The sequence below is a fragment of the Pteropus alecto genome, unplaced genomic scaffold (assembly GCF_000325575.1).
Source record: "Pteropus alecto unplaced genomic scaffold, ASM32557v1 scaffold730, whole genome shotgun sequence".
Lineage (NCBI taxonomy): Eukaryota > Metazoa > Chordata > Mammalia > Chiroptera > Pteropodidae > Pteropus > Pteropus alecto.
In genome coordinates, this window is record NW_006430048.1 from 143,590 (window position 1) to 154,476 (window position 10,887).

The window sequence follows — 10,887 nt, forward strand, 5'->3', positions numbered from 1 at the left end:
TTAGAGGTGACTGGGTCAAACTCATTATAATTGAAGGCATAAGTTCTTATTCATACTAGTGATACTACTCTAATTCTATAAATGTGATCCTAAGATCTTCACTGTTCTTTCAATTTAGCCCCACACTTTTTACATCTATTTTAAAGAATATTTTACTTTTCCTGTGATCATTATTAGCATCATTCTGTGAAACTATCATTGCAGGAAGATGAATATTCCAGAAGCTGATGTGGGCCATCAGGGAACCCAGTGATGCCTTTTTAAAAAAGAGCTCAATACATTTTTACACTGGTTTAATATGAATTCTCACTTTTATACTGTTACATAACTTGTTTGAAGAAATTGCCAAGCAATAATTCAATATTGTGAAGCATGCAACCTAGAAGGTATGTTTTTATGTAGGCTGTGGTTACCGCCAGTAAATTTGCAAAAAAAAAAAAAATTAATTGGGATGTTTAAGTGTTTCTAGCTTTTAATTTTGTCAGCTGAGGACATTAAAAAAACCAGAGAAGCCAAATTAACATCATTCTGTAAAGGACAAGACATTTCAGCATATGAAAATGTAGGAAGAAACATAATCTCACAATAAGGAATAGTCATTTAAATTTAATAAATTTAGCTTTATGAAAAAAAAAGCTAAATACAATTGGACTGAGTCAGAGTAGATGCAAAGTTTATCTACATACATAGTAATTAACTTACATATTGAAATTTATTTTCTGTATATGTATGTGTGTGTATGTTTCTTCAGAAAATGTGTGATATTAAATTTGTTAATATAAATTTACTGGCTTCTAGGGTATAAGAATGCAAAAGTTTGAAACTGATTTGGAGAGCAATGGGATATTGTTTATTTTTCTGTAAATGAAATCAAGGGATGCCTTCACCACATGCGGCAGCAGTCCAAGGCTATGATTCACAGGGTGAAATTACCACCTGACCCTTGGAGAGTCTAAGTGCATCAGCAAACAGCAGAATCTCTTTCTTTGTTGTATGTCCAGAGAGGCTTTCCTTCTTCATCCCTTTCCCTCACCCCTGTAAACAAACACACACAAGCAGCAAGAACTCCCAGGGTTCACTTACACTGGCATTGTTACAAAAATCAAGATAATAGAGAATGCAATGCCTTTTCTCAAAATAAAATAATTCTCTTTGCATGGAAAGGGAATTACTAAAAAAAGAAAAAAATCAGTCAGTAGAAGAACAGATCGAAGCCCTCTATATAGTTTTATTTGTATTTTCTTTATTTGACTTATGAGATCAGTTAAATCAGGAGTGTTTACTAAAAATATAAAGAAATAGATGAAAAGTTTTGGCTGTGCAATTTTTTCTAAGTTAATATATATCTCAATTTAATAGAACTAATATAACCTCATGCTCTAATTTATACAACTTAAGGCCCCAGTTATGTATTATCTTGTCCATGTTTCTTATAAACCCTAAAGCACCTCTTTTTCTACTTTAATTTATAAGAGCTTATAAGAAATACACACTATCACAATATGTTGAGACCGAAAATATATAGGTGATCATAGTATTCATCATCATGAAACTACTAATTATACATTGTTGTAATAATAGCTTAACAATTAGGAACTGGGGAAGCAGACATAGTAGCTGCTTTTGTTTTATAATCACATACTATTATTCTGCTACTAGTAAATATGGGATGCATTTTCAATATAGTCAGTAGGGTTCAGATGGTTTATTATATCATAGTGATTATAGCCAGCAGAATATTTTAATGTCAAATTCTTATTTAAATGCGTAAGACTTCTGGTTTTCAATATGTTAGCATAAATCAATCTGAAATAGTCTCTATTATAGCATTCTGAGAACAAGAATACAGACAATCATCTACTTGGGATGATCTAATCTTGATCTGGTTTGTGGACACAGAGATGAGCAGAATCCAAACCGACTATATAAACAGAATTACATAGTCAATAAAAGCAACTCTTTTGACCTCTATTTTCATGAAATTACTCTCATCAATTATTTTTGTTTCATATAATAAAAGTCCTATTTCATGAAAAATAATTATAGGTAAGGTTTTAAAGATCTGAAGGGCATTTAGATTCCCTTTTAGGCCTTAATACAACAAATAAAAGCTAATATTTATTAAAGACTTACTCCATATGTTATGCATATTTTAGCCATTGTGTTTAATTATACCATAAAACTAAGTGTAAAATTTTTATCTCTCTTTTCAGCTAGGTTACATGAGTTGCCCAAGATTACACAGTAGCAACTAGCATATTAACTGTCTGAATGAAGATCCTCATTGCCCTAAAATACCAAGACTGGTTTTAAGTAACTCTAATGAACACATAAATGAGTCAATCAACTCAATGAAAAGTTTAACTTTCTGCTTGTCATTAGAGTTTCTAATTTTTTAAATAGACTTTATTTTTTAAAGTAGTTTTTGATTAATAGCAAAATTGAGAGGAAGGCACAGAGAGTTTCTATCTCCTGTCCCCACACATGTACAGCCTTCTCAGCTATGGACACCCTGCCCCACAGTGGTACATCTATTACAATCGATTAACTTACATGGATACATCATTGTCACCTGAAGTCCATACTTTACATTAGGGTTCACTCTTGGAGTTGTACAGTCTATGGATTTGGAAAAATGTATAATGACATATATTCACCACGGTGCTATCATATAGAATAGTTACATTATCCTAAAAATCCTCTGTCCTCTGCCTATTCATCCCTCCCTCTCCCTAACCCCTCTTAACTACTGATCTTTTTACTGTCTCCATAGTTTTGCCTTTTCCAGAATGTCATATAGTTGGAATTATACAGTATGTAGCCTGTTTGTATTGGTTTCCTTCATTTAGTAACATATATTTAATGTTCTTCCATGTCTTTTCATGGCTTCATAGCTTATTTCTTTTTGGTGCTGAATAATATTCCATTGTCTGAATGCACGACAGTATATTTATCCATTCACAGATTTTCTAATTTTAAACACATAAATTAAACAGAAGAGTGAAGTCCTAAGTAACTCTAGAGTAAGTATACACCATTGGTTCAAGTATATACCATTCATACAAGTCTTCATCGCTAGTTCTGCATGAGTTTGCTCCAAGTCTCTAAAAGCTCTTTGCCCATTTGAGCTCATGAATATAAACATATACTTACTTGGACCAGGATTCATCTAACAAAGAATTCCTTCTCTGACAGTGTTTCCAAAGGACATCTTGTGAAAGAACATAGTTGTACTTCAAGGTACCAACCCAAACATATACCATGGCTATATAAATCCTAGCTTTTCTCAGTTATCTAGTAATCAAACACCTATAAAGAAAAATGCCTTGAAGTACATACAAAGACGAAGTACTCCTGCATTAATTAATCATATTGTCAAGATTGCTCTTGGTTTATTGAGCACCAAAGGAAACATATCTGGCAGTTATCAAATCACTTTAATGACTGAAGGTGTCAGATTAGATAATTCAAGCTTTAAAATTGATTTTAATAATTGATGTCCTTCTACATTTTCTTTTGCTTTGGATCACCAATGATATCACGTTCTTCTTTCAGAAAATAAATCTAAAAACATCAGCGTAAATATAGCAAAGCAGAACTACATTTTTTAGTGTAAATTTTATTTTAGATGTTTTATACTTTAAGTGTACATTTATTAATGGAATTGATGTAGTGCTAATTGAGTGGTTGCAATTCACCATAAAAATAACAAGACCATTCTCTGTGGTTCTGGTTATTTTATCTTCCAAATCACAAGATTATATTTACTTTTTTTACTGTGGCAAAATATATATAACAAAATTCACCAGTTGAATCATTTTAAGCATACAGATGCAGCACTAAGTACACTACATAATCGAATAACCAATACCTACATCCATCTCCAGAATTTTTTCATCTTCTCAAACTGAAACTCTGTACCCATTAAGCAATAACTCCCAACTATCCTTTCCCTCCAGACTTTGGCAACCACCACTCTCTGTCTCTATGAATTTGACTACTCAAGGGGCCTCATGTAGGGGGAATCATATAATAATTGTCCATTTTTTGACTGACTTATTTAACTTAGCATGTCTTCAAAGCTTATCCATGTTGTAGCATGTGCCAGAATTTTCTTCCTTTTTAAGATTGAATGATATTTTACTGCATGTGTATACCACATTTTGTTTATCTATTTATCCATTAATAGACACTTGGGTTGCTTCTACCTTTTGGCTATTGTGAATAATGATGCTATGAAGATGGGTGTACAAATATATGTTTGAGTCTCTGCTTTAAATCCTTTGGGGTATATATCCAAAATTGGAATTGTTAGATTATATGATAATTCTGTGTTTAATGAGGGACTGTAATACTGTTTTCCACAGAGGCTGCACCATTATTACAATTCCATCAGCAATGCACAAGGGTTCTAATTTCTTCATATGCTTGCCATTTTTTCAAATAACAGCCATCCTAATGGGCATGAAGTCATATCTCATTGTGGTTTTGATTTGCATTTCCTTAATGATTAGTGATTTTGAACATCTTTATATGTGGTTATTGGTCATTTGTATATCTTCTTTTGAGGAATTTTTATTCATTTCTGAATTAAGTTGTTTTTTATTCTTGAATTTTAGAAGTTCTTAAAATATTCTGGATATTAATTCATTACCAGATATATGATTTGCAATTTAAATGACCTCTTCTCTTCTCTCTTCTCTTCTCTCTTCTCTTCTTCTCTTCTCTTCTCTTCTCTTCTCTTCTCTTCTCTTCTTCCTCTCCTCTCCTCTCCTCTCCTCTTTTCTCTCCTCTTTTCTTTTATTTTCCCTCTCCCTCTCTCCATTTTTCTTTCTTGCTTTATTGCTCTGGTTTTTTATTATTTTTTCATCTAATTAATAACTGTGACTAAACTCACTCATTTTTTCAAAAGACTTGGTATTTTTAGAGAGTTTTAAGTTAAATATTCAGTGAAAAAATATGTGCCATAGATAGGCTTTCATAATTCAAAAGTTTATTATTACTTATAAAGTTTTATTTCAATACCAAACATTTATAATTCAAGATAGGCATCTTAAAAAACAAGAACAAGGCAATATGCTGGGTTGCCCATTGTTGCCATAAGAATATCAGAAGAAGCTGATAAATTCTCACAGAAAGTTCAATTCAGATGCCTGAGAATGAGGACACCACATACACCCACACACCAAGAGGGTATAAAAAGGGCTATTACTTACATAGCTGAGGTTACCAGGGAGAGTAGGGCAAGCCTCTCAAGCAGTTCTAAAATGACTTGAGATCAAGAAAAAAGAAGAGTGATTTGGGTGTTTATTTTCACTAGGGAGTGGGGCTGGGATGAGAGCCCTCATGGAGGAAGGGTTTGCATGGTTTGAATCTCTTGCCTGTGTCAAAGGAGGAAGCATCTAGGTTTTTTTTTTTTTTTAGCAGCTTTCCCAGATGCAGGACACACTGAGGAGGAGAGGTGAATCATAAAAGCTGTTAGTAGTCAAATATCAAACAATGAGGTCAGACTCCCTATTACACCTGTCTACTGTTGTGAGCATTTGGATTGCTTCTAGTGTTGTGTTTTTAACAATACTGCTATGAATATTCTTGTACATGTCTTTCTTTAAACATGTGTATGTGTTTCTACTAAGTATAGACCTAGAAGTGGAAAAGCTGGGTCATAGGGTAAGCTTATATTTCATTGTAATAGCTGCTGCCAAGAAACTGTCCAAAGAAGTTGTACAAATTTATACTCATATCTGCAGGCAAATCAAGTCCTGGCTTCTCTATAACCTCACCAATACTTGTGATTTTCTTTCTATTTCAATTTTAGTAAGTCTATTGTTATTGTTTATAGAATTAAAGAAGATAATGCATATTAATGTCTACTAATATGCTTATCATATATTTATGGCCCCTAAACATTTATTATTATTGTTATTGTTATTGTTATTCTTGTCAACATCAGCATCATATTAGAGGCATATTTTGAAAGAGATCTCATTGCATTGCAAATATTGAGGCACTATGACTTACTATAAATAGAAAATGAACAAATGCCCATTATAGAGAGAACTAGAGATACTAATTTTTGTGTGGCTTAAGAGTTTTCTTGCCAAACTTCTCGAATATGCACACTTGTAATTAGGTTCTAATAGGTACACTACTTTGAATTTTTCCTTCTTGGGGCTATTTATATGCAAATGTCATTACCTTTAATTTGAGCTACTCTCAAAGCTCTGAAGTCAGACTAGGCCCATCTGGCTATTCAAAGGCAGCCCAAGCACATGCATCTGCCAAAGGGCAGGTTTGCATATGGGCTCTGGTCCCTCCAGTGTCATCTTTAGCCTGTGCCAGGTGCCTTCAGGACGCAGGCTTGCAGTGTAGAACTTCTTGCATATCAGCTTCTGTTGGATTGATTCAACTTAAGTAAATCTGTTCTTTTTTAAACTAATATTTCATCCATTCTTCCGTGAGCATACTGCTCTGTTCTTGTCAAAGAAGATATACTGCAAAGGACAAGATCCAAATGGAGCAAAACCAGTCGAGCTCTAAAATCTGCAACCAGTTTGTTAAATATAAGCAGTTGCAGAAATGTAACATTTAGCCACTGTTGATAATCTGAAACAGGAACTTCCTTAACACGAGAGCAAAAAAGAGCTCTTCTGGAAAAAAAGAAAAGAAAAGAAAAGAAAAAAAAACAATAATCCTGTTCCAAGATGCTAAACATCTGCTTGGTGACACAGAAATTCAGCCTTACTTTTTGCCACATTCTTTATGATCTCTCTTCTCTTGCTTACACAAGCACAAGGACTGTTTGAGCATCCATTACTGTGTGGTTCATGGAAGGCCTAAGTGCTCAGTGTTTTTATTGGAGTGCTTTAAAAATTCCTCTAAGAATAAAGCCTAGAAGACAGTGATTCAAGCTAGAAATTTTGGCATATTTCCTAAGCCTGTCAACCACCGAAAATGCTGTTAAATCTTAAGTGTGTTATGTACATGAATAACAGTTCTTAAATATTTTGTCTTCATTATATGATACTTACTAAACTCTTAGAAGACTCCTTTTTTTAAGGATAAAGTATCACAATGCCTTTATGTAAATGTTGGCTGTAGCTAAGAGTATGTTCTAATTTTAGTAAGAGAAAGGCAATGGTATTTGGGCTCTTTTATATAAAAATAATAGAAAATAAGGCCAATCATTCTGAAGGAAATAAGTGATACTACCTACTGACCAAGACGGCCTTAACACAACCTTCAATTTGACTAAACTTTAGACAGGTTTATTCCTGAATATAGATTGCTGACCTCCCTTCTTAGAGTATTTATTTGCTTTAGAAAACTATGAAGCAAAATAAGATAAAACTAAAAAAAGATATTGGTAATTCCATAGTTATAGTTGGAGACATCAATAATCATCTTGAGTGAAATGAGTAATTGATAGAACATATGGACAGAAAATCAGTAAAGATACAGAAGCTTTGAATAACACTATAAATCAGCTTGATATAACTGAAATTAATAGAACAATCCACCCAAATACAGCACAATACACATTATTTTCAAGTGCAATTGGCACATTTACCAAGACAGAACATATGATAGGATATGAAATATTTCTTCACAAACTTTAAAAGGTCATACACAGTATATACTCTAACCATGGTGAGATTAAACTAGAAATGAGTGACAGAAAAATATCTGGACAATCCCCAACTAATTAAAAATTAAATAACAAATTTTAAATTATACATGAATGAAAATAAGTTACAAATTAGAAAATATTTTATACATGAAAATTACAGCACAATACACCAAAGTTTGTGGAATGCAGCTAAAGTAGTTCTGGAGGGAAATGTATAGTTTTAAATGATTATGTTATAAAAGAAGAAAAATCTAATATTAATGATCTAAATTTCTATCTTAAGAAATAAGAAAAAGAAGAGCAGTTTAAACTCAAAGTAAACAGAATAAAAAAAATAGTAAAGAGGATAAATCAATAAAATAGAAAACTGACCAAAAATAGAGAAAAATTAATAAAAGAAGTAGTAGGTTCATTGAAAAGATTAATAAAATTGACAAACCATAAGACAAAAGGACTAAGAAAATGCTAGAAAAGAAAAATTATTCATACCAGGAATGAAGGAGTTTACATCATTACAGATCCTACAGATATTAGAAGAGAGTCTAAAGAAATAGTACAAACAACTTTAGGCCAGTAAATTTGAGAACTTAGATAAAATGTACAAATGTAATAAAATGAACAAATGGTAAATGAAACAATTTACCACCTCTCAAGAAAAAAAAAAAACCATTATAGCTCTATATCTATTAAAGGATAGCATCGATATTAAAAACCTTTTCTGCCAAAACTATAGACTTGTATTAGTTCCCTATTGCTGCTGAAAAAAGGTTACCACAAACTTGGTGCCTTAAAATAATACACATTTATTATCTTGCAGTTCTGGAGATGAAAAGTCTGAAATGGGTTGCCCTGGCCCGAAACCAAGGTGTTGGCATGGCTGTGCTCCCTCCAGAGGTTCTACAGAAAAATCTATTTCCTTGTCTTTTCCAGCTTCTAAAGGTGTATTCCTTTGTTTGTGGTTCTTTTCTCCTCCATCATCAAAGCCAATAAGGTAACATCTTCACATAGCTTCATATCTCTCTCCTTCTGCTTCATTGCTTTCACTCACTCTCTCCTTCCCTCTGCTCTGCCATCACATTGCCTTCTTCTGTATATTTACTTTTATTTTATTTTTTAAAATTTAAATCTAACCCTTGCCTCTGTCTTATAAGCACACTTGTAATAACATTTAGTGTCCACTTGTATAATTCAGAATAATCTCTGCATCTCAACACCTTTAATCACCTCTGTGAAGTACCTTTTGTCATATAAAGTAGTATTCACAGGTCCCTGAGGTTTAAATTTGGATATCTTTGGGGACCTATTATTCAGGCCCAAATGGCTTCATTGGTAAATTCTACCAGATATTTAAGAAAAGCTAATACTTATTCTATACAAATTCTTGCAGAAAATAGAGGCAGAGCTAACATTTTCAACTCATTATATGACGATATCATTGCCCTGATACCAAAACCAAAGATATTAAAAGAAAAAAAAAGCTATAAACTGATTTGCTTCTAGACTATAAATGGATAAATATTTAATCAAGTATTAGAAAGAGAATATGCCAAGATATACAAATCTTTTTTTTGTTGACTAAACGAGGTTTATGAAAATAATGAAAAGTTAGTTTGATACTCAAAATTAAAATAACATTATTAAAATAAACATAATTCGTTGATGCAGTAAGTGTTCACCAAAATTAAATACCTGTTCATCATAAAATTCTCGAAAAACTAAGAGAATGGACATTTTCTCAAACTGATAAAGGAAATCTTTATAAGAGCTTTAGCTCTTTATACTTAATGGTGAATGCCTGAATGGTTTCTTCCAAGGATCACGATCAAGGCAAGAATATCTATTCTCACTACTTCTATTTAACATTGTTCTAGAAGTTCTAGGCAATTCAATAAGACAAGAAGAAAAATATTAAGAGAATACAGATTAGAAGAGAAGAAATAAATCCGTTTTTAATTATAGTCAACATGCAGAAAATTCTAAAGAATCTAGAAAGTGCTGCTAGAGCTTCAGCTGTCAGCTGGGAGGAGGCCAAGGTGCAACTTTCTTCGATAGCCCTGAATCTGAGTTCATCTGACATCGGCAACCTCCGCCATGCCAATGCTTGACCCCAAAGAGATCAAAGTTGTATACCTGAGGTGCACGGGTGGGGATGTCAGTGCCACATCTACCCTGCCCCCAAGATTAGGCCCCTGGGTCTGTCTCCAAAAATAGTTGGTGATGACATCGCCAAGGCAACCAGTGATTAGAAGGGTCTGAGGATTACAGCGAAAATGACCATTCAAAACAGGCCCAGATTGAGGTAATACCTTTTGCTTCTGCCCTGACCATCAAAGCCCTCAAAGAACTGCCAAGGGACAGAAAGAAGCAAAAAATCATTAAGCGCAATGAAAATTTCAATTTTGATGAGATTGTTAACATTGCCTGACAGATGCAGCACTGATTTTTAGCTAGAAAACTCACCGGAACCATTCAAGGGATCTTGGGGACTACCCAGTCTGTAGGGTGCAGTGTTGATGGCCACCACCCTTATGACATCAAAGATGATATCAACAGTGGTGTAGTAAAATGCCCAGCTAGTTAAGAACTACAAAGGAAAATATTTCAATTAAAGATCATTTAATAACAACAACAAAATACTGCTAGAATTAATAATGATTTTATCAAGGTCATAGGTCAGGGTCAATATACAATAATAAGTAGCATTTCTTTGTACTAGGACACAACTACTGGTAACTGAAAAAAGAATTTAAATGCCATTTATACTTGATACAAAATATGATATACTTATGGATAAATTTAATAAAACATATGCAAGAACTAAACACTGAAAACTATAAAACACTACGAAAGAAAAATTTAAAAGACCTAAAAATAGAGATAATACTATGTTAATGTATTGAAAGATTTAATATTGTTATGATGTCAACTCGACACATGTCAATCTACATATTCAAAGTGATCTCAATCAAGATTCTGCTAGAATTTTTTTGGTAGAAATTAACAAGCAAAATATAAAATTTATAAAGAAATGCAATGGACCAGAACAATTCAAATTCTTTTAAGAAATAACAAATTTGGTGGACTACCTGTGTTCAAGTTTTATTATAAAGGTATAATAATCAAGACAGTGTTATCAGCATTTAGAAGAATTGAACAGAATAGAAGTTCTAGAAATTGACCTCATATATACGATGAATTTATTTTTAATAAAGATGTCCATTAATTCAATGGAAATAGTATAGTTTATTCAACAAATT

General features: G+C 32.8%; 1 pseudogene; it reads left to right on the forward strand.

The window, feature by feature from the left end:
- Positions 1-10,211, forward strand: part of LOC102891495 — a 79,442-nt pseudogene extending 69,231 nt beyond the window's left edge.
- Positions 10,212-10,887: the final 676 nt, after the last annotated feature.